Here is a 24,671-nt window from a genome sequence, read left to right on the forward strand (position 1 = left end):
CTTAAAGTGTATAAAGTGCCTAAAAAAGAGTTCGCCATATTATTTTGTTGTAGAGATTGTATCGACAGCAAGCAATCACTCTCAACAATTATATTAGAAACGAGCCTATAACCCGCACAATGCGCGGATAGTTATTTATACTGAATTTTATAACTTTAAATAATTTATTATACGTAATCACTTTCATAATTATTAAAAAAAATATATCAAATATATATAAAATAGAACATGAATATATAAAAGAGTTCACTTTACTAGTAAATATTTCATAGTCAATTTGTAATATTAAAATGTAATATATATATATATATATATATATATTAAACAATGTAAAATAGATTATATTAGTGTGACAGAAAACATATGCTCCACCTTGCCAATTTCACGACACGTTCTAGTTTTTAAAGAAAAGTTGGAAGGAAGTCTAAAGAAAAAATTCCTACACAACTAGAAATTTAAAGATCCAATTTCTGAAAACGAAACTCTGAAAAAGAATAACAAATATTTACCGGATGATTTCTGAAGAGTAAAATTAGACTCCCACGAATGATTCAGAATTGCTCCTTTCCTTGTCGCTCTGAACCGGATAAGCGACTTAGAGGCATCTGACTCAGATGAAAATCCAGCGGGTCCAATTAAAATCAAGTGCTGAACATGAGTGGGATGCTATAGATTAAAAAATAAATAAAAAAAATTAGCATCAGAATTCAGAAATAATAGTTTATATTAATTCTAGAACTCAAAACAATTAATAATGGGAGGAAGCGATTACCTTCAGAGCATATTTAGCTGCAACATACCCTCCAAATGAATGTCCAAGCAATATAAAGTTGCTAAGGTTTTTGGCTTTTCGTCATTCCTCAAAGGAATCAATGAACCATGCCTCAGTTCCTGCATTGCCAATTGCAACAACAAACTCAACCTATATTCTATTGATGTGTTGTAGTATCTTATCCCATCTTTATAAACAGGCAGTATATAGTGACTTCTGTGACAACATGACTGCGTGAAAATGATATTGTGTTAAGCACCTTGTACTCTGATTGAATGAAACCGACGTCGTCTCTCTTAGACACTTTAGTCACTTTCAGTTCCACGAACTACTTCACTTCCACCGATTGACGTTTGGTTCTTCAAAGTCTGGCGCCGTGGGGTGGCTTGGTTGTGGGGGAAAGGTTAACTCTGTTTCGGTGGTGCAAAACAGAGTGCTTGGCCATTTGTTTTTAACTACCTCGACGAACTTGCAAATAAACTATAGAGCACGTTTACAATTGCACCGCTTGACCCTTTGTAAATATGCTGAATCATTTCACCTCGACTCTTTGCAAATAAACGGTTTGCAACTTTGCTAGTTCATTGCACCTGCTTGAACTTTTACAAATAAACGATTTGTTGGTTTGTAAGATGTGCTGATAATTTATGGATTGTTAAGCCGATTTTTACAGACGGAATGCCAATTCAGCAAGTTAAAACTTGGCTTTTATATAATTAAATAGATACCCATAGTGGAACATAGTTGAAGGCCTCAAAATACTGCCAGGAGCTCTATTACTCCTGGATTTTCAACCTCAAAACTCAACTTTACTAGCTGCCATTAAGACCTGCCCATGTTCATCTCTCAAAATAACACCAATCCCAGCTTTCTGAAGATCCATGAACGTTGCTCCATCTGTATTAAGCTTCAGACTAGCCTCTGGGGGTGGTTTCCAACCAAAATGTGCTCGAAGCTGCACCTGAACTTTAACTGACACTGCTTTATAACTGTGTTTCAATGAGATCTTGAATCACCATGAGAAATGGGGAGGTCGACCTAGACCCGAGTGTCAACTTTCTGCTTTTAGGGAGGTGGTTGATGTGTGTTCTCTTAGGGATATGGGGCATCGAAGGAATAAATTCACTTGGAACAACCGAATGGAAGGTTCTCACTGTATTAAATGGATAAAATGACAAAGTCCTAAAATCAAGTTCCTATAAAAATAAAGACTACATAAAAAAGATATTAATCATAAGAATTAACTTAGATATGTTAGTGCCGAATTGAAGAAAGACAGAAATGAGCAACCATATGTTTAGGGAGTTAAAAAAGAGACGAAAAACTAAAAAATTGGGCGATTGTGCTATTTAACAATCAGTGTCGGTCATAAGGTGCAATGTGCGAATCCCAGTAGTTTAATAGGATGATGAATATTTTTGTAGACTTTGGTTACTTCTTTATCAATTTCCAGGCGTGGGTCTAGCATAGAATGATTTTCATGATCATCTTTTTCAACAAGCATCTGTGCTGAAATAGAGTAAAGTCAATCGCTGTGGGAACAACTTGATCATTCTAAACAACTTTGAAAGTTAAAAGATCTATCTTTGTGGGATATTCTTCTTTTTTTTTTTTTAACAACAAAGTCATCATCTAATGAAAATCAATGGACCAAATTGAACATCTTTTTTTTTTTCTTTTTTTCAAAAAGTATCAACTTGCTTTGAGACCAAATTGATCACTTTAAGGACAGCAATGGGCCAACGAAATGGAAATAACTAATGTCCCTACTCATTTCAATACCTCTTTTCCATGACCTGCTGTCTTACTGGATTTCCATGACATTTCATACGCTACCGTCTCATGATCTTTTGTTTTTGTTGCTTCAAAACCATCCAAATCACACCCAAACACAAGATAAAGACAATATGTAAGTGGTTTAGCAACTTGCCTACGTCCGCTATAGCGGTAACAGTAGATTTCAAAGTGTTTGTACAAAATATATAAACTCCAACAAGATTATCTCTATCTCTACAAATGGCCCACTTCTATGTCCCACACATATACTATTTCGTTTACAAATGATCTCCTTTTATAGGATAAGCCTCAGGAGACAAACAAATATCAAAAGTGGTTGTAAGAGAGACAAACTTGATATTTAGAGACAACCTTGATATTTAGAGACAAACTAGATATTTGAAGCAGCTATCTAAGACTGCTGAGGAGCTACTGTTCACACTATGGGTTGATATTTAACAATCACCCCCTCCACCCACGTGTGCCATATTAAGCTGCTGCAAACTGTTGCTTTCTCCAAATGATTTCACCCCCCTTATTTGAAAAACTTGTTATATCTGCCATGAGAGATTTCAGCTACCAAATGTGCCCTAAGGCACCAACGCACCCGAAGGTGCTCAACAGTGTGAGATATTGATCAATTCCAAACAGTGTTGGAATTTGATCCCTGTGACGATTTTTGTCAACATATCTGCTGGATTGTCTTAAGTGCCAATCTTCTAAAGTAGAATGTCCCTTCATCTAATATCTCACGAATGAAGTGAAAGCAGACATCTATATGCTTTGTTCGAGAATGATACACTTGATTCTTGGCCAAATGAATTGCACTCTGACTGTCACAATAAACGGTAACCTCTTGCTGTTTAAAACCCAAATATGTTACTAATCCCTTTAACCAAATGGCTTTTTTCACAGCTTCTGTCACAGCCATGTATTCAACCTCTGTTGAGAATAGTGCAATTGTAGACTGCAAAATAGATCGCCAACTAACTGGTCCTCCAGCCATAGTGAACACATATCTAGTTGTCGATCGTCTTTTGTCAAGATCACCAGCATAGTCTGAGTCAACATATCCAGTTACTAGACTATCTTCACTCTTCTCGAACTTCAAACCAAGATCTACGGTCTCTAGAATGTATCGTAGAATCCATTTAGCCGCATGCCAATGTGTCTTTCCAAGATTATGCATATAACGGCTGACTAAGCTGACGGCCTGGGAGATATAGGTCGTGTACAGACCATGGCATACATCAAGCTTCCTACAACACTTGCATACGGGACATTTTTCACATAGTTCCGCTCTTCATCACTTTTAGGAGACTGCAATGCATTGAGTTTGAAATATGGGGCCATTGGAGTACTTACAGGTTTCATCTTCGTGTTCATGTTGAAACGTTGTAGTACTCTCTCCAGATACTGCTTATGAGTAAGGTGAATTATGCTTTTCACCCTAACTCTGTTAATCTCCATCCCCAATATTTTTCGTGCTTCTCCTAGATCTTTCATTTCAAACTCGTGACTCAATTGAGCTTTCAATCGATCTATCTCCACCTTGCTTTTACATGCAATCAACATGTCATCTACATATAAAAGTAAATATATGAAAGATCTATCTGCAAGTTGTTTGAAATACACACAGTGATCGTATTGGCAACAAGTATATTTCAAGTCAATCATGAAGCGGTCGAAACATTTGTACCACTGCCGAGGTGACTGCTTCAAACCATAGAGAGATTTATTCAGATTGCAAACCAATTTTTCTTTACCAGCTTCTTTAAAACCTTCCGGTTGAGATATATAAATCTCCTCCTCCAGATCACCATGTAAGAAAGTCGTCTTCACGTCAAGCTAGGCTAACTCAAGATCATATTGTGCAACCAAAGCTAGCAATATCCGAATGGATGAATGTTTAACAACAGGAGAGAATACCTCACTATAGTCAATTCCCTCTGTCTGACCGTAGCGCTTGGCTACCAATCTAGCTTTGAATCGCACTCCACCTTTAGCAGCTTGATTATCTTTCTGATTGAAAACCCACTTACAACCAATTGTCTTCTTTTTATTTAAAAGCGGTACAAGCTCCCATGTCTGGTTCTTATGAAGAGACTGCATCTCCTCGCTCATTGCACTTTTCCATTCAGTCTGTTCACTAAACTGTATGGCTTCTTTGTAAGTGGTTGGGATCTGATCTCCTTCAGCTGGAAGTGCATACGTCACAAAGTCTGCATAACGTGCAAGTAAACGTGTCTCTCTTCTCGGCCTGTTTGTTGCAATTGATTCAGGTTGGCTTGGAGATATTGTGACTGGACTATCAACCTCAAGTTGTCCATGCTTTCCATTAGCGACTCCTGATTCTTTTGGCGTAATAAACTTCACCTTCTGTAACTCACAAGGTGATTTGCTATCATGGCTGCCTTCATGGGAGTTTTTATGCTCATGTGACTTGATCATCTCAGACTCGTTGAATGTAACATTTCTACTGATTATTACCTTCTTTGACTCTATGCACCAGAGTCTATACCCTTTTACACAGTACTAAAGCCTAAGAATTTTACTTTCTTAGCTCTTGGATCAAGCTTACTTTCTTTAGCATGATAGTAAGCTGGACATCCAAAAATGTGTAAAGAGTCATAATCAGTAGCATATATACATTTTCATATTTCAATGGGTGTCTTCCCGCCATTGGCAGTTGCGGGTAGTCGATTGATGAGGTGGCAGGCATACGTCACAGCTTCAGCCCAAAATTGTTTACTGAATCCAGCATCCAGTAACATACACCGTACTTTCTCTAGCAAAGTACGATTCATCCATTCTGCCACACCGTTTTGTTACGGTGTTCCTCGTACAGTGAAGTGTCTAATAATTCCCTCTTTCTGGCATACTTCCATGAAGGGATCTAGAGTGTACTCAACTCCATTATTTGATCTGAACCGCTTGATCTTCCTGCCGGTTTGAGTCTCGATCATCTTTTTCCAATCAAGGAAGATCTTCAACACTTCATCTTTATGCTTCATCGTGTACACCCATACACGACGAGAATAATCATCAACAAATGTTACAAACCAATGATTACCTCCCAAAGATGCATTCTTGGTAGGTCCCCAAACATCAGAATGTACATAGTCAAGTATTCCCTGTGTACTATGGATGCGGTTCCAAACTTGATCCGCGTCTGCTTCCCTAATACATAGTTTTCACCGAAAGATAATTTACCAGTTTTGGCACCTTTGAGTAAGCCTTGCTTTACAAGTGTTTGTAAAGCTTTTTCTCTGGCGTGCCCTATACGTATGTGCCAAAGCCTGGTGGTGTCAGCATCAATCTCATCAAGCTTTTCACAAGCTGTGGAAGCTCTTTCACTAACAGTACTTCCTTGCAAGAAGTACATATTTCCTCGCCTTGAGCCCTTCATTGTTACCTGAATTCCCATTATCACCTTGTGAATTCCTTCTTCTATGGTGATTCTGAATCCCTTTGAATCTAGAGTCCCAAGTGAGATAAGATTATTTCGCAACTCTGGAACGTATCGAACTTCTGTCAATGTCTTGATGGTTCCATCATGCAGCTTCAGTCGGATGCTACCTATTCCCTGAGTCTTACAGGCATTATTGTTGCCCATAAGTACTGCTCCATCACTCTCTGTGAAGTCAGTAAACCAGTCCCGATTGGGACACATGTGATAGGTACACCCGGAATCCATTATCCATTCATCAGAATGACAAATAAATGATAAACCTGTTAAGGCAAGATCTGCATCTTCATCTTTGTTGGCGACATTGGCTATGGAGGGTTGGTTCTTTTGTTGCCCCTTCAGCTTGGGACAATCCTTTTTCCAATGCCCTTTGTTGTGACAAAAAGCACATTCATCTTTGGCAAGTCTTCTGCTGACTGATGAACCACGTGATGTGGCCCGTGTTCTCGATTGAGAATCCTTCTTCTTTCCTGGATACCTTGACTTCGGTCTCCCTCTTGCTGTAAAGGCTTCATTTGATGTATTTAGCTGTACCTCCTTATCTTTTCTGCGGTACTCATTATTTATCAAAACACATGATACATCGTTAAAACTAATATTTTCCTTCCCGTACAAAAGTGTGGTAATCAAATGTTCATACGTATCAGGCAATGAATTTAATAAAAATAAAGCATTATCTTCATCTTGGATTTCTACATCCAAGTTTTGCAAATCAGCAAGTATCTGATTGAAACTATTGAAGTGTTCTGATATAGACATACCTTCTCGAAATTGGAATCTGAAGAGCTTCTTCTTTAAGTATAAGCGACTTTCAATACTTTTTGTCAAGTATTTTTCTTCCAATTTTCGCCAAAGTTCACTTGCTTTTGTCTCTCTCATGACAAAATACTTCTGATCTTTGGCAAGGTACAAACGGATTGTACCACAAGCTTGTCGATTAAGCTAGTCCCAATCCTTCTCCGTCATGTCCTCCGATTTCTCTTCCAGCGTAATGTCCAACTCTTGTTGGATCAAAATGTCCATGACTTCACATTGCCACATACCAAAGTTATTAGTTCCATCGAACTTCTCAATTTCAAATTTGGCATTTGACACCATGGATCTACACCAAGAGCTACTAACATTTCCAGAGCTTTTATCACCTGCAATTTCTCCTTCTGATTCCATCTAAAAAAAATTACTTACCTCTGGAAAATGAATTTCAAAATTTTAACCGTACGGATGAGTCCGTAATGATCCAAATAGTTGGAAAGCACTATTGGATCGTTGAAATCGGACTCTAAATGGCTTCGATCAAGCCCAAAACAGATCTGAAATTTTGAACGGTCCAGATCGAATAGGAACAGAGAAGGTGGAGCACGTGGGGAGCGTGAGCTCGTGTGTCTCACGCGTCTTCAACCTTTGGTGCGCCTGGGGGCGTGTGGCTCACGCGTCTTCAACCTCTGGTGAGAGTGGGGGCGCTTGGGCGCGTGGTCTGCACTCGTTTTCAACCTCTGGACGACCGTTGACGCGTGAATCGTACCTTTCGACCTTCTAGGAAGGCGTGTGAGCTCCTCTGATGTCCGTTTTCGATGCCGTTTGTGGCAACGTGTTCGTCTTGTCCAGACGAACCTCTTGGTGTGGTCAAAAGTTGATTTGGATCAACTTAAATTTTCTATGTAGCGCAAAACCAAAGCTCTGATACCAATTGTTGCTTCAAAACCATCCAAAATCACATCCAAACACAAGATAGAGACAATATGTAAGTAATTCAGTAACTTGCCTACATCCACTGTAGCGGTAACAGTAGATTTCAAAGTGTTTGTACAAAATATACAAACTCCAACAAGATTATCTCTATCTCTACAAATGGCCCACTTCTATGTCCCACACAGATACTATTTCATTTACAAACGATCTCCTTTTATAGGAGAAGCCTCAGGAGACAAACAAACATCAAAAGTGGTTGTAAGAGAGACAAACTTGATATTTAGAGACAACCTTGATATTTGAAGCAGCTATCTAAGACTGCTAAGGAGCTACTGTTCACACTATGGGTTGATATTTAACAGTTTTACCATTGCATGTTACCAACATCAGGCATTAGAGAATTGGTAGTACTGCTGAGTTGTATCTAGGCTCCTCCATCTGAGCCTCGAGCCTCGACATTTGACCAATTGTCTGCTCTACTTGAGCTCTACTTGATCTTCTAACAGTGATCACCTACATTGATGATAAGCTTAGAAGAGGAGAGGAAATTTCACAAGCACTTCTTAGAGCCATTGAAGAGTCAAGAATTTCAATAACTGTACTCTCCAAAAACTATGCATCATCCACTTGGTGCTTGGATCAGTTAACGAAGATTCTCGAGTGTAGAAAAACAAAACAGCAAATGTTTTACCAGTATTTTATAACACAAATCCATCGGAAGTACAATGTCAGATAAAGAGTTTTGGAGAAGCATTGGCAAAACTTGAAGAAATGTTCAAAGATAGTGCGAGAGTGCAGAGGTGGAAGGCATGCCTAAAAGAAGTGACCAATTTGTCAGGGTGGCATTTAGGAGGGAACGGGTACTTCTAACTATTCTTGTGTTTCCTCTTCTCTGATTCAAATTCTGAGACAAATCCATCCTTCCTCCTGGATCTGGGGGTGGAAGTTTCCTCTACTCTGTTTTTTTATTTGTCTTTTTCATTTTGGTTTTTTGTTTTGCCCTTTATCTATTCACATTTTCTTGTGGAGGCGTCAACAAAGCGAAGTTTAATAACGCATATAAGACTACCATTGTCATCTGTTATTGGAGAAAAGATGAAACTAGATCACGTTCTTTTTCTTTTCATAAGTGTTACTCATTTGATATTTTGGCGTTGGTAGGAATGAATCCAAATTTATTCAAGAAATTGCTCAAGCAGTCACAAGAATAGTAAATCGTACATACTTGAATGTTGCCAAGCATCCGATTAGAGTAGAATCTCGTGTACATGCCATCAATATGCTTCTGAGTGTTGGGATGTAAGAGAACTTGAATGCTTATCAATTTGAAGATAGTTGTTTTCTTACAAATGTAAGAGAAACTTCAAAGCGGGAGTGCGGTCTTGTCCAATTACAAGAGAAGCTTCTTTATGACATCTTAGGAGATTCAAGTTTGAAGGTTGACAATGTTGATAGACGAATCAACATCATAAAAGAGAGGCTTTGCTGTAAAAGGCCGGTTCTTTTAGTTCTTGATGATGTAGATCAGTTGGCCCAACTAGAGGCATTATCTGGAGAAAGTAGTTGGTTTGGTTTGGGAAGTAGAATCATCATAACAACAAGAGATAAACATTTACTAACCAAACATAAAGTTGATTTAACATACAAGGTGAAGGAAATGGATCACAATCAAGCTCTTCAGCTCTTCAGTTGGCATGCCTTCAAAAAAGACAAGCCCATTGATGGGTTTGTACAACTCTCGGAGCATGCATTGCATTGTGCTAGAGGCCTTCCACTGGCTTTAGTAGTGCTTGGCTCAGATCTATATGGTAGAAGTTTGCATGAATGGAAAAGTGCATTAGATAAGTGCAAAAGGCTTCCTAACAAAAATATACACAACATACTTAGAACCAGTTATGATGATCTGGATGACAATGAGAAGGATATATTTCTTGACATTGTATGTTTTTTCAAAGGTGAGGATGCAGATTATGTCATTAAAATATTAGAAAGTTGTGGGTTTTTCCCTGATATTGGGGTCAGAGTTCTTACGGATAAGTCTCCTATCACTATTGAAGAGAATAACAGATTGGTGATGCATGACTTGATACAAGAAATGGGTAGAGAAATTGTTCGTCAAGAATCACCCAAAGGACCTGGCAGACGTACTAGGTTATGGTTTCATGAAAATATTCGCTATGTACTAGGAGAAAACGCGGTAAGAGTTGAACTCTTCTCTAAAAAAAAAAAAGTTAAAAATTGTTTCCTTTCCACAAGAGAAGCTTGCTAGAAAAATATACTGGTTGTGTGTATATCTATAGACATTCATTCTTGTATATATATACTGCCATTTTGGAAGTAGTCTTACTTTGGTACATGCCAATAATAAAAACAATTTTCCCTTTGTGAAAATAGGAAAAGAAAAAAGAAAAAAATATAAATTGTTTAACTTTATGTTTCTGTATATAAACAAAACAATAGTTTCTAGCACATGATGAAAGGATGGAGAAGTTAAATGTTTTGATTTTGTTAGCTTTTTATTTTGTCTTAATAGGGAACAAACGAAATTGAAGGCATGTTGGGGGAGTTGCCTGAACGAGACTTGATACACTTGAGTTCCAATGCCTTCACGAAGGTGAAAAGGCTCCGGCTCTTTATAAATCGTAATGCATGTTTTTCTGGAGGGCCTAATTATCTCTCTAACGAGTTGAGGTTGCTTGATTGGCCTGAATATCGATTACAAGCTTTGCCGTCCAATTTTTATGGAAAAAAACTCTGTTTTTAGGATCAGGAATAGCCTTATCAAAGAATTGAAGGAGATATTCGAGGAAAAATCAATCTTATTATCGATGTTCTTATCCTCTAAATTTTGATGCAAACCACTTTGAAGCTAATTTATACCCCTTTTTTTTTTTACAGAATTTCCAAAACATGAAGATCATGGAATTATCTGATTGTAAGTTCCTAACAAAAATCCCTGATATTTCAAGGATCCCAGGTCTTGAGAAATTAACTCTTTCTAGTTGTGAAAGTTTAGTTGAGATTCATGATTCTGTTGGCTACCTGAATAAACTTACCCATTTGTCATTTTCCAAGTGCTCTAACCTAATCACTTTACCAAGAAGCCTCAAGTTGAGATCTCTAGAATGGCTTGACATTAGGGATTGCTTAAGCCTTCAGAACTTTCCCGAAATTGAGTGTGAAATGCATTTTTTGAGTTCCATTTCATTAGCCTACACTGCTATAAAAGAATTGCCTTCATCCATTGGATACATCACTGGCCTTGAAGATTTATGTCTAGATGGGTGCAAAAATCTTTTGAATCTACCAAGTTCCATTCTTCAGTTGCAAAATCTAAGGTCTCTTTCCTTCAAGGATCGTTTCCCAATGAAGGTGAGGAATATAAGACAATCCATACCCTCTTTTGTGTCCACAAAGAGATCAGAAATTTTATCAGGTGTAGAATTACTCTATTTGCAAACTTCAAAGAATTCAAGCGTTTCTAATGATGATTGTTCCTCATATTGTGAGCCTTCCTGCAAGCTTAAAAAGATTTATTGGATTGAAGTGCCTTATATTGCAAGATTGCAAGCAACTTTAAGAAATTGAAGAACTTCCACCAAATATTAAGGAGGTAGATGCTAGTGGGTGCATGTCTTTGGAAATTTTTTGTGATACCCCGCATTTTAGTTTCTTTTTTTTTATTGAATGAGTATTTTAACTAATTTAAATATTGGTTCTCTTGTTTTAAATTTATCAAATTTCTCTTTGGATTTATTTTATAATTTTTTTTAAGTTGTGGAATTTATTTTGATGTGCTTTCTTGATATTAATTATGGGTTGCATATAAATTGCCCTTTTCTTTAATTTATTTTATTGTTGGACTTTAATTCTTTTATTATTATTATTATTATTATTATTTTGTAAGTGGATTATTGGGTCAATTAGAGAGTGTGAGTAACGGGCCAAGCCTGTGTGAGTGAGGGAGCCCAGCCCTTGTGGTAAAACGTCACCATTTTAGCAAGCAGGCCTGGGGCTTCATATCTTTTTTTTTTTTTTTCCTCTGCTGCTGCGCCGCACCCCCTTTCTTTCTTGTCTCTCTCTTTTGCATTTCCTCTTGCTTTTCAATCACGTATACACACATACATTTATCCCTCTTGCATGTAGAAACTCTCAGAATAGGACTGCCGTAGATTGTTTTACTTGCACCTCCACACCACTTTAACTCCCTCTCGTTCACTGCCGTCAGCACCTTCTCATTCAACCGCCAGCCTTGGGCTGCCTAGCCGTGACCACCAAGCTGCCGTTGAACTCCAGGCCGCATCCTCACCACCACGGAAGCCCAACAAGTCACCCACCGCACGAAACCAAACCACCCAACTCAGGCCATGAAAATCCCCTGTGTTTGTTTCCCGAAACAAAGCACCCACCCCTCATTCTCCCCCATCGTAAGCAATAAAAACCCACCACCTAGTCAGTCACGGCCCCAACCTGCTCAGCCGTTTGGTACCACCTCTGTTTCTGCATCACCGAGCGACAGTAGTTACAGAACAGCCCTATGCCACCGTCTCCTAGCCATGGAAAATCACCAAAGGTAACACCTTGTTTTGCTGCTCCAAAAACAAGGTACTCCCACAACTGGAAACGACCACCACCACATCTCGGGAGATCCACCGCACGCCGCCAACCCCTTCGCGCCTTACCCCTCCACGCGTGCCTCGGTTTCCCTTGGGTAAGCCCTGCCGCCGCATGCTTGGTGTAATTCCCGTGTGTTTGTTCATCTGGATTTGTTCTTATGGTTATATACGTACATATATTATATATATATGGAATGTGTAAACCTAATAGTTGAGTGCTATTACCAGTTTACCCTTAGTGTATTTCCCATATATATGTTTTCGGATCAGAGGTCTTTTTGGATTATGTTTGAATGGGTTTTGTTTTAAGTCTCATAAAATATTATTTTGTGTAGATAATATTTTAATAATATTGTTAATTAAAAGAAGTAAACCTATTTTTAAGAGAGAAGTTTTTCATGGTGTATTTTATAAGATTTTTAAAATAGTCTAAGTATTCTATTAATTTATAATACATTGTTGGTACTTTAGATATTTTAAATATTACTTTTTATTGAGTTCCGTAATTGTCTTAACACTTGTTCGATTAAATCTCTTATTCGGTACGAATTCGATTAAGTGGATATTGATGGTTTTAGAAAATAATGGTATTTTAGGAATTATGAGAATTTTAGGTTTTGAGGATTTAAAATAGGTTCCTTTAGCAATTTAGGTTAAAATATCGAAATACGTGATTGATTGAAAATTTACGGGAATTACGTGATTTTTTATAGGTGACGATTAATATTTGTTCGGCTTTGTTGAGGAAAATTTTTGAAAGACTAAGGAGTCTAGGTAAGCAGAGTTCCTATGCTAGACTTTGCATAAAAATAAAATAGACTGAGATCAATTTTGAAAATGTGCATGTTTTGTTATGAAAGGAAATTTTGGAAACGACCTCAGTTATTTGTTCAGCATTACTCATGAAATTCTGTATAAGAAGGAAATATTTTCTGTCATGACTAGTGTAGACATGAGCTTATTTTGACATTTTGCTTCTGAACTGTGCAAAAGAGAGCGAATATGAAATTTTGTGCATAAATTATATTTTTGTGATCTGATTCTGTTCTGTTCTGAAAATGTTATGTACTCTGATATGATAAGATGAGATTTCTGAAACCTCTGGCATGACATTCTGTTTCTGTTCTGACCTTACCACGGGTGTAAAACTGTGGCCTCTGTTTGGATTGGTACCAACTTTTCTGTTTCTAGTGCACCCACTTTGGAAACAAAGTGGTTTTCTGCGTGGTCTTTCCTATGTGCACACTCGGGGCTCCGAGAATGATAAGGGGAAGATTCACATTCTGTTTCTGCTCGGTTGGCCGCCGGGGTTTGCACAACCCTACTACGGGGGTTAAACATGGAATTTTGTTCTGATATGATGTTTCAGTTATGCTATGCCAAGGGAATTTTGAATAAGAATATTTTTGAATTTTTGCTCTGATATTTTTAATAACATGTTTTGACTCTGCATTCTAAAAATAAAGTGTTTTGTTCTGCATTCTGAAATCTGTAAATGCTCATGTTTGCATATTAGTATATGTTATCTACTTACTGAGTTGTTGATAACTCACCCCTCTCTTATCTCCAATATTTTCAGATGATTTTTTAGATATTTCAACTGAGGACCAGGACTATGAAGAATTGGGTGAGATGACTTAAGAATAGTGGATGAATAATAGAAAGCTTTCGATGAATATTGGTGATTTTTGATAATTATATTGTTGAAATGTGAGTTTAAGTGACATCTAGAGAAGTTGGTAACTTTTGGGGTTACTGTATTGAGGATTTTATATACGAGTATATGTGGGTCATTAAATTTGAAGTGTTTACATTTGATTTGGAGCTTTTGGAATAGTATTAGTAATGTTGGAGTTGATTATCAGGTAATACGAGTTAACCCTCCGGACCCTCGGGGACGGGGTGTTACATTTTTCCTAAAGCATTAAAGAAATTTCAATTCAATGCATGCAACTTAAAAGCACTAGAATGGATTGACTTGTGTGGATGCCATAAAATGCATGCGAACATAGGGAATCATGTGGCAGATCCTTTATCGGGTAAGGTATGTCTCTCTCTCTCTCAAACATTTTCATGTGCCCCTTGGTGTGTAGGTTGTACTGCTGAAAGTTGATGATATTTGTTAACATGGTCAATTTAAGGACCTTTTCGGCGGCATGATACTTCCAGGAAATAGGATCCCGGACTGGTTCAGCCATCGTAAAGAGACCTCAAATATTAATTCATGTGAAATGGATATTAATGGACTTCTGTGCATGGATGAGGTAGTGGGAATTGTTCTATGTGCTATTATTGGACCCAATATTTTGATTGGCCGGGAAAAGCCCCTTCATTCTATTGGTGTTAAGATCAATGATAATGAAGTCCAAGAAAGAGTGGTTGATTTAATGGGATCAGATCATGTATGGCTAGAGTATGTCGTTTTAGAATCTTTTAGGCCAAAGGAGGACAATATACAAGTAAAGTTCTATAGTTATTTAGATGAACCGGTGTTCTTCAAAAGTTGTGGAGTCCATCTAGTACACAAGCATGAAGAGAATGTGAAAGATCATGATCCAGCTCTACTCCATTAGAATGTTGATGTGCATTTGGATGTAGCCAATGAAGAGATTGAAAACTCTTGAATCGGATTCAGTCGATGGTATATAGACTTCTGTTAGATGGAGGGGGCGCCCACGTGGGGCTTACCCCTCCTGCTGTTGCTTGTAACGCATGTAACGCATGGCTTAAAGCCATGCGTTACTGCCGTTTCCATCCAATTGAAGGCTGGCCTTGCAGACAATTGTGTTTTTGGCACTCTCTGAAAAGTAAAAAAAGACTATCTCTCTTTTTGTTCTCTCTTGATAAAATACTTAGGCTGTGGATTTGTTAAGTGTTACTCTAGTTCCATACTACGTAGTACACTTTCGCCACTAAGAGGAAACGCTTAGAGTTTATCAATCTGGAAAAACTTGTGGAACAATTCTTTAAGCTGAGTTTAAGGTACTTTTCCGCTGTGCATTCTAACATTGGTATCAGAGCCATTTTTTGAATTGCTTCCAGTTTATATTTTTTTTTCTCGCATATGCTTGAGATTTGTGTGATATTTTTTTTTTCTGTTTATTAAAAAAAAAAAAAAAAAAAGATTTGCGCCCAGGTGGAGCAGCCCAAGGCGCTGCGAGCACCAACGCGGTGGTGCTGCGTACCACAGAGGTGCTGCACGCACCACCGCGCTGCAGCGCGCACCACGGAGGTGTCGCGCACATCTGGGGGGTGCCGCGCGCACCCTGCGGTGCCGCAAGCACCCGACGGGTATGGCTTGCACCCAATGGTGCCGCGCGCAACGCGTGATGCAGCGCTCACCGCATGGTGCCGCGCGCATCGTGTGGAGTAGCCCACGGCATTCAGAGCACTCCGGTGAGTGCTCTGCCGTCCAGCCCAAGGACGGTGGAGCACTGTCACTGTGGCTTCAAGCCACTGTGTTTTTCTCGGTACTGTTCACATGAACAGTATCGATTCTGAAGGTTGAAGGTGACTCGGGCTGGGCTTGGCCCACTATTTTTTTTGCGCCATTCGGCCTTTCAGTGTTTAAAAAAAAAAAAAAAAATTCTTTTGGATGACTTAATATATGCTAAGATATATTGTTAATATTACATGTGATTTTTTTAATTGTTTAGATTAAATGTGATTACATGTATATGTGAATTAAACATGTGAATATATGATTATTTTATCATCTATGAATGTTAGGCTTGAATGTTTATACATTAGTCTTTAATGATAAAATAGAAAAGTTCCCACTAAGTAGTCTTAGTTAGAATTGTCAGTGTAAATGATAGGCTGAAAAAATTGCAGTGACCCCAGTAAGAACTGTAAATGCACTGTATAACCAAAAGACCACAGTGACTCCAGTAAGAACTGTAAATGCACTGATGGAACGAGAAAAATGGACTGTAATGGTCTTATATGAACCATATTTGTAGACTGGCCCAACAGGTTGCTGTGGTTGGAGTAGTTGTCCTTGTAGACTGGCCCAAAAGGTTACTGCGATTTTAGTAGGTTATGCCTTTACATGTGACTAGGACTAGATGACTACTTAAGATAGTGGGAGTATGGTTGAGATTTATGATGATTAAAATCTCCCATATTTTTTAAATTTGCGCGAGAATTAGGTTAAAAATTTAATAATTGGATATTGTGGCGCAAGAGATGATTCTGAAGCCTAGCGATTTTTCGATCTTGCGACATGTCTAAATTATTCTTTTTCTAGCTTGGATGGACGCAGCAGATTTCTTAGGTGTGTGTGTAATATCATTTCTTTGCGTATTGTAGTGAAATGGCATCCAAGAGTATAGTTGCCTATTTAAACAAAGGGGAGAAATTGGATGGGGAGAACTACGACATTTGGCGTCGCAAGATCCAATATGTCTTAGATGAGCAAGAGGTCTTGGAGGCCTTATCTCACTCCCTTACTGAGCCCGGGGAAGGGACCTCGGAACAACACAAGATAAATCAACTTGCCTATACTCAATGGGCTAAGAAAAGTCGGTGCGCGCGCATAATAATGTTAAGCAGCATGCACAACGATCTAATGTGTGTGTTCGAGATCTATGACACTACCCAAAGCATGTGGGAGGCTTTGAAGTTGAAGTTTGGTGGAACTTCAGCCACTAGGTTGCGTGGGTTAACCATGAGGTTTGACTCCTATAAGATTCGCTCTGACCATATGATGAAGCAGTATCTTAGGGCTATGTCGACCATGATCCGCGAACTTAAGTCGGCAGGAAATAACCTGACTGATGAACAGCAAGTCCAGGCAGTGATTAGATCACTACCAAATTCTTGGGAGAATATGAGCCAGAACCTGACGCATAACGAGAATATCAAAGACTTTGATGATGTCTCGCGTCACTTGGAATTGGAGGCTGAGCGCCTAGAGGCTGCTAACCCCAATCATACGGCCTATGTGTCTGATTCTGGTTCGCGTAAGGCATCAAGGCCTAAACGCAAGAAGTCCAAGAATGGCATAGCTGCTGGACAAATTAAGAAGGTGTCAAGAACTTCTCAGCGCAGCAAGAGGGGCAAGCGCGGGAAGAACAAGTCAAAATTAGAGTGCTTCAACTGTGGAAAAAATGGCCACTTCGCTCGTGACTGCACTGAGCCGAAGAAGGTACACTCTGACTTTTCTCGCATTGTTTTTGTAACTAGCCATGTGATGGTTGCTCACTCCTATCCTGTGTGGGCCGTTGATTCAAGAGCGACCGAACACATAGCGCGAGATAGAGTCGGATTTGTGGAGTATCGCCGGATTCCAGCTGGGAGCCGTGATATCAAGGTGGGGAATGGAGCTAGCGTGGAGGTATTGAGACTTGGTACCTACAAGCTGGACTTGCGGGGTGGCCGCACTCTTTTCCTTCACAATGTGCTATACGCTCCCGAGATCTGACGAAACTTACTTTCTGTAGTCACTCTATTAAGACTTGGTTTTCGTATTGTATTTGAAAACAATTATGTTTCCTTTTATTTGAGCCATGTGTTTTATGGTAATGCTTTTCTACAAGACGGTTTTATGATATTGAATTTAGATTATTCAAATATAAATGAGTCAATTGCTTTTCTTTCTACATCTGATAATTTGGATTCATATAAATGGCATGCTAGGCTGGACCATATAGGGCAAGATAGAATGACTAGGTTAGCTAGAGAATGCCTTATAGGCAATCTCGCTAAGGTCATCTTGCCCACATGTGAACATTGTCTAATGGGAAAAGCTAAGAGAAAACTGTTTGGAAAAGCCACTAGGGCATCTTTTCCACTGCAACTAGTCCACTCTGACATCTGTGGTCTAATGAGTGTGAGGGCAAGACACGGAGGTGTCTACTTCATCACATTTATAGATGATTTTTTACGTTACGGTCATGTCTACTTAATCTCCCACAAATCTGAAGCATTGGAATGCTTTAGGCGATATTTAAGAATGGTTGAGAATCAGTTAGACAAGAGTTTAAAAACTCTAAGAACTGACCGAGGACGAGAATATCTCTCTGAGTAATGTAAAATGCTCTGTGATGAAAAAGGAATCAAAAGACAGTTGACGATGCCAAGTACGCCGCAGCAAAATGGCGTGGCGGAAAGGAGAAATCGAACACTGCTTGAGATTGTCAGGTCAATGATAGCGCAAGCAAACCTACCAATTTCTTTTTGGGGGGATGCACTTTTGACTGCTGCCTACATTCTTAACTGAGTGCCTTCCAAATCAGTAACTTCCACCCCATATGAACTATGGACCGGAGAGAAACCCAGTTTGAGTAACTTGCGGCCATGGGGTTCAACGGGTTTTGTTCACGATCTTTCTCATAAGTATGGGAAGTTAGGCCCTAGAGGGAAGAAGTGTATCTTTATAAGGTACTCAGAACACTCTAAAGGGTATGTGTTAATAGGTGAACAATCTGATGGGTGTGTGACTGAGATTGAGTCACGAGATGTGGATTTCATTGAAGATGAGTTTCTAAGTAGAGGTGAGGTTGATAGGAGTTTAGAACTTCATGAGATTGTGGAACAAGCAGAAAGTGCTCCAAGGAATTTAGTTGAGAATGAGGAAGAAATTCTTCAAGCTCCTACAAATTATAAAAAGGATTTGAATCCGAGTGGGAGCACATCACTTGTCAATCAATCACAACAACCTCAGCCGCGTAGAAGCACACGTGAAAGGATTCCCAGTCGTCGTTTTGAGATTGAAGGGGAAGCTTTTATGGTAGCTCCGCATGATGATGATGAGCCTAAGGCAATTCATGAAGCTCTCTCATCTGCTACTAAAGATGAGTGGATGAAAGCTCTTAATGATGAGATTGAGTCTATGAAGACAAACCAGGTCTGGGATCTGGTTGATCTACCGACAGGGCATAAGACTATTGGGAACAAATGGGTTCTTAAGGTCAAACACAAGTCGGATGGATCAATAGATAAGTACAAAGCTATGAGGGTATAGACTATGAGGAAACTTTTTCACCAGTGGTGAGGTTTGCCTCAATTCGCCTGATTCTAGCTATAGTAGCAAATATGGATTTGGAACTCTACCAAATGGACGTTAAGACAGCATTTCTCAATGGAGAACTAGATGAGGAGATCTATATGGATCAACCAACGGGTTTTGTGGTCAAAGGTCAAGAGCGCAAAGTGTGCAAGCTCAAACGATCTATATATGGCCTAAAGCAATCATCTAGACAATGGTACCTCAGATTCCATCGAGCCATTCTCTCAAATGGATTTACGATGATCACAGAGGATCATTGTGTTTATGTCAAAAGGTCTAAAAAGAGTTTCATTATGTTGTCATTATATGTTGACGACATATTACTAGCTGGAAATAATAAAGGGTTGATAGTCGCCACAAAAGAGTGGTTATCCTTCAATTTTGAGATGAAGGATATGGGTGAGGCAGAATACATTCTGGAAGTTAAGATCTACAGAGATCGCTCAAAGAGACTTTTGTGTTTGTCTCAACAGACTTACATAAAGAAAGTCCTTGAGCGCTTCCTAATGAATGGATGTAAACCCATTGACACCCTGTTGCAAGGAGCGAGAACTTGTCTAAAGTGATGTGTCCTAAGACTCAAAAAGAAAAGGAAAAGATGGCCCGTGTCCCTTATGCTAATGCTGTGGGTAGTCTGATGTATGCAATGATGTGTACTCGGCCTGACATATGCTATGCAGTTGGCTTAGTGAGTAGATTCCAATCAAACCCCGGACTAGCTCACTGGAAAGCGGTCAAAAGGATTATGCGATATCTCAAGGGAACTGCGGACTATGTGCTGTGCTATCAGGGTTCAGATTTGCTGCTAAGAGGTTACAGTGATGCCGATTGGGGCACCGACCTAGATGAGCGCAAATCAACCACTGGGTATGTCTTTCTGCTCAACCAAGGCGCCATTACATGGAGTAGCAAGAAACAACCCTGTATAGCTTTATCCACCATGGAGGCAGAATACATAGCTTGTTCTGCAGCAGTTCAAGAAGCTGTTTGGTTATGGAGGTTCCTTAAGCATTTAGACATTGGCACGGATACATCAGATCCGGTGACAATATTCTGCGATAGCATGGCAGCTCTCGCATATGCTAAGGACTCAAAGTATCATGGAAGAACCAAACACATAGATATCAGATATCACTACATCAGAGACATGATAGCGCAAAAGGAAGTGGTTCTGAAACATCTTTCTACGAGTCGCATGGTTGCTGATCCCTTAATGAAGCCTATAGCAAGAGATGTCTTCGAGACTCATGTTAGGAATCTAGGACTGCGTAGACTATAAATATAATTTGTGTTTCAAATGACATAAAGATGTAACATTTCCTTTAGGATATTAATACAATATGATTTAGTTTTTGTCTTTATCGTATTGTTTTTAATACACACACACAAGATATGTCAACAGGCTTAGATTGGCTCACTCACACGAGTGATCGCCTCTAGCGCTTAAGTAGCGAGTAGAGATGAGATATTGTGTCCCTAGGTACTTGTCCAAAGGGATAAGTAGGTTGACACAAAATTATGTCGCCTTAGTGGGAGCTAAGATGAGGTCCATTGATAGGACTATGCATGAGTTACCGCACCATCCATGTAGCCTGTAGTAAGCCAGATGCGAGTTCCTCTTTGACGCCTTGGAGACGTGCAAATAGAGGAATTAAAGTTAGACGCTTAAGGAGCGGCTAGACTAAGATCTGTACGGTGTTGATATAGACATATGCTCTTTAAGAAAGAGAAATCCACCGTAGCATGTGTTTCATACTCTATGTGCTTATACGACCATATGAGTAAGTGAGTAAAATGTTTCCCTCTTTCTCACTGTGTGAGTCTCATTTCTTAAAAAATGTCCTTTACTTTTGACTATGTCACGAGATGGAGGTTGTGATGTTTGCTACTTTGGCATGCTGTCTATGGCCATGATAGATGCGGTCTAAAGAGGCATTGTTGGGAAAGTAGTTCGACCAAAATTGAGTGATATGAGTGTAGAGGGAAGACTATTCGATATCGTATCTTCGATAGTATTTGCTGACGTCATACAAATGACGCTACATCTTGGTAGCGGCTAAAGGTTGTGAACACATTGAAATATTTGGAGGTAGTCAAGCATTGTTCTGAGTTTTTTAAACTTAAGAGGGTTCGAAAATGCTTGATCTTGATGCGATCGAATCAGTCTAGGACATGACCAGACACTTTAGGGATGTTACTATGCTGGTCTTCTCTGGGAGAGATTTGGTGTATGTACTCCCTCCTTTCTACAGATGTGCTTGGTGGCGCACGACCTATTTATTTGTATGAACAAGATTGAGAACATTAGAGAGATGCTGACCTGGGGTCATGCCCACTGTGTGCGAGTGGGAGATGTTAGATGGAGGGGCGCCCACGTGGGGCTGACCCCTCCTGCTGTTGCTTGTAACGCATGGCTTTAAGCCATGTGTTACTTGTAACGCATGTAACGCATGGCTTTAAGCCATGCGTTACTGCTATTTCCATCCAATTGAAGGCTAGCCTTTAAGGCCAGCCGTGCATAGGAGGACTATATATAGTCCTCCTCAATTGTGTTTTTGGCACTCTCTGAAAAGTAGAAAAAGACTCTCTCTTTTTGTTCTCTCTTGATAAAATACTTAGGCTGTGGATTTGTTAAGTGTTACTCTGGTTCCATACTACGTAGTACACTTTCGCCACTAAGAGGAAACGCTTGGAGTTTATCAATCTGGAAAAACTTGTGGAACAATTCTTTAAGCTGAGTTTGAGGTACTTTTCCGCTGTGCATTCTAACAACTTCCTTCAAGCTAATATATTTCAGGTTTGTGAAAACCCTCTAGCATTTCTCAAGTAAGGAACTGACTATTGGGTTTTAACGCAAGAGGGGTCCTTTTGGGAAATTAGACTTCCTTGAAGCTAATATATTTTTCTTCTTCTGTTGAATGTGAAATGGAAAGATTACATGAATTATATCTAAACGACACTGCCATAAAAGAACTGTCTCCATCTGTTGGGAACCTCAGTGGGCTTCGCATTTTGAATTTAGGAGGCTGTAAACATCTTATGCATTTACCAAGCAATATGTTTCAGTTTAAGCACCTAAGGGAGCTTTATGCCTATGATTGTTCAAATCTTACTCCATCTTCTTCAATAGTTTTTTCCAGCACTGGAAGTTTTCAATCTTAAGAACTCTGCCATATCAAAATTGGATTTCTTTATAACACTTAATTGTAATTCCACATTGCAAGAATTAGATCTTTCAAATTTTTTGAAGATTTCATTATTCTCTTGAAATTTCTCGTTTAAACACAGGACATCAGACCTAACAATTACCACTGTTGCTTTCAACATGAGGATTTGGCAATTTGAAAGGTATTTTATTGCCTGTTTGGACTTGGGGATTCTCCATCGAGTCAAAACCAGTAGAATGTGACTAATTTTGGAACCAAACAGTGAGTGACCCAGATGGTTTGGACAAGGTACTAAAACCAAGAATCTAATTAAAGAAGGATGGGTACTTGAACCACTCTAATAAGGCATTTCAATTAAGATTTTCGAATATTTATTTTATATCCTCATACATTTTAGATGCATGCATACACATGCGTGGATATGTACCATGTTTGTGTGTGTGTGTGTGTATATATGCATGTATGTATGCATTTTAACTAATCTAATACTCTTATCCTCATACATTATTTTTGTGCCTTTTTCTTATATCATTACAACAAATGTGAGTTTTTTTTTTTTTTTTTTTTGCATCAGTTTTGGTCGGAAACAGTGCATAAAACGGTCGCAATAGGCCAATTGTGGCCATTTCTGCTTGTCATTGGCTCGCCCCTTAAATTTTGTCCGAATCACCACAAAACACAAAACTTTGAATATATAAATAAATCATAAGTACCGAGTTTCCTGCTTCCACTTCCACCGACCAATAGACACTTTTATGCACATCATCCCTTGCACAATTCTATTTTAAGCAAACTCAAACTGGAAAACCTAGCACATGTATTAACCGTAATGTCTGGTCCAAAGACATTGTAGGACTTCTTCCTAGTTAACCTGAGTTTTTACACCCACACGAGAGTTTTTATGGACCTATTATTGGAAGTCACAAAAGTCTATCATTGTAAAGTCCACTAATTTGCTTTCGGCCGCACCGAATGGATCATGAATGTTAAAAGAGCAATATTATTAGAAGTCACAAAACAAAAGTATAGTCATTGCACGTGGACCTGCTCCAACATCTATATGCAGGTTGTTGCCAAGAAGTATATTTACGATATAATGAATTTTTACTGAGCCTTCTGCTCATTTTAGTTTGTTTTATGTTTTTAAATCATCTCAAGTTAAAATATTTATGAAGGTAGAGTTGCAGGACGTGACTTGGTCTAGGGAGGCGTGATAATGGCCTAGTTCATGTACATTTTAAGTTATTATTTTTATAGCACAGACTTCGAGAAATTTAATAAATAATTTTGCGCACTCTCTTATGATCTCAATATTTTTAAATAAAAAATGATTTTATAGGATCTTTGTATCTGGCGGTTCTTTAAAAAAGAGTCATTATCGGCACACGATGACGATTCGGGCCTCAATCGGTATGGTTTGGAGTCCCCGTTGGCAGTCCAGAGCAATGGTGCGATGCTTGTTCGTACATTCATAGCAGTGAATATAAAATAAATACAACAAATAGAGATAGAGATAGAGATACACAAATTTACGTGATTCGACACAATATCTATATCCATTAGTCGTTTGGAGGGCAAATACACTATATAATATGAGTATTTTATAGTCTCTCAAGCTTTCTTGTTTCTTTTGATATAATGGAGGTCGAAGACATTTTTTTTGGAAAAAATATCCTAAAGCTCTTATTCTCGAGTTGAAGATGACCTCTCAATGTTCTCGTCCTCTCCCTTGGTCGTCTGGAAGTGCCCTTTTTCTATTATTAAACTCTGTTAGTGGTTAGTGAAGAACTCGACTTTATATTGCTTCACATGCCTTGTGTGTTTGACTCTTTTTCTCTCACTTTTTCCTTTTTTCTCTTTTTCCGTCATCTCCTTCTTTTTCCTCTGACACTTGTTTTTCCTTGTCTATACTTCATCTCTCCTTCTATTATCTTTTCCCAGCCTTCTTCCTTTTATGTTTTCCCCCATAGCTTCTGATGATGATTTGGGCTTAGTGAGTCTTGGGATGGGTCTAGAATATTTCGCCCCAACATAAATGAACACGTATAATAGTATATAATAGTCTTGGAATGTGTTTGTCCAATTGACGTCGGAGGAGGATTTCAATAAGGCTTTCTCGAGGGAAGTTTGTGACGTTGACGGCATGGCTTATCGTCCTTTTCATTGGTCT

At 38.9% G+C, this 24,671-nt stretch overlaps 1 long non-coding RNA gene and 1 pseudogene across 1 annotated transcript; both read left to right on the top strand.

Annotated features, from left to right (window-relative positions):
- LOC121241779 overlaps positions 1-24,671 on the top strand; it is a 135,118-nt pseudogene that overhangs the window by 24,882 nt on the left and 85,565 nt on the right.
- Positions 7,414-21,981, top strand: LOC121241807. Its single transcript, XR_005935801.1, has 3 exons — positions 7,414-7,675; positions 17,109-17,111; positions 21,971-21,981. It is a non-coding gene; the product is annotated as an uncharacterized LOC121241807 (long non-coding RNA).

Source organism: Juglans microcarpa x Juglans regia, chromosome 8D, assembly GCF_004785595.1.
Source record: "Juglans microcarpa x Juglans regia isolate MS1-56 chromosome 8D, Jm3101_v1.0, whole genome shotgun sequence".
In the NCBI taxonomy this organism is placed as follows: Eukaryota; Viridiplantae; Streptophyta; class Magnoliopsida; order Fagales; family Juglandaceae; genus Juglans; species Juglans microcarpa x Juglans regia.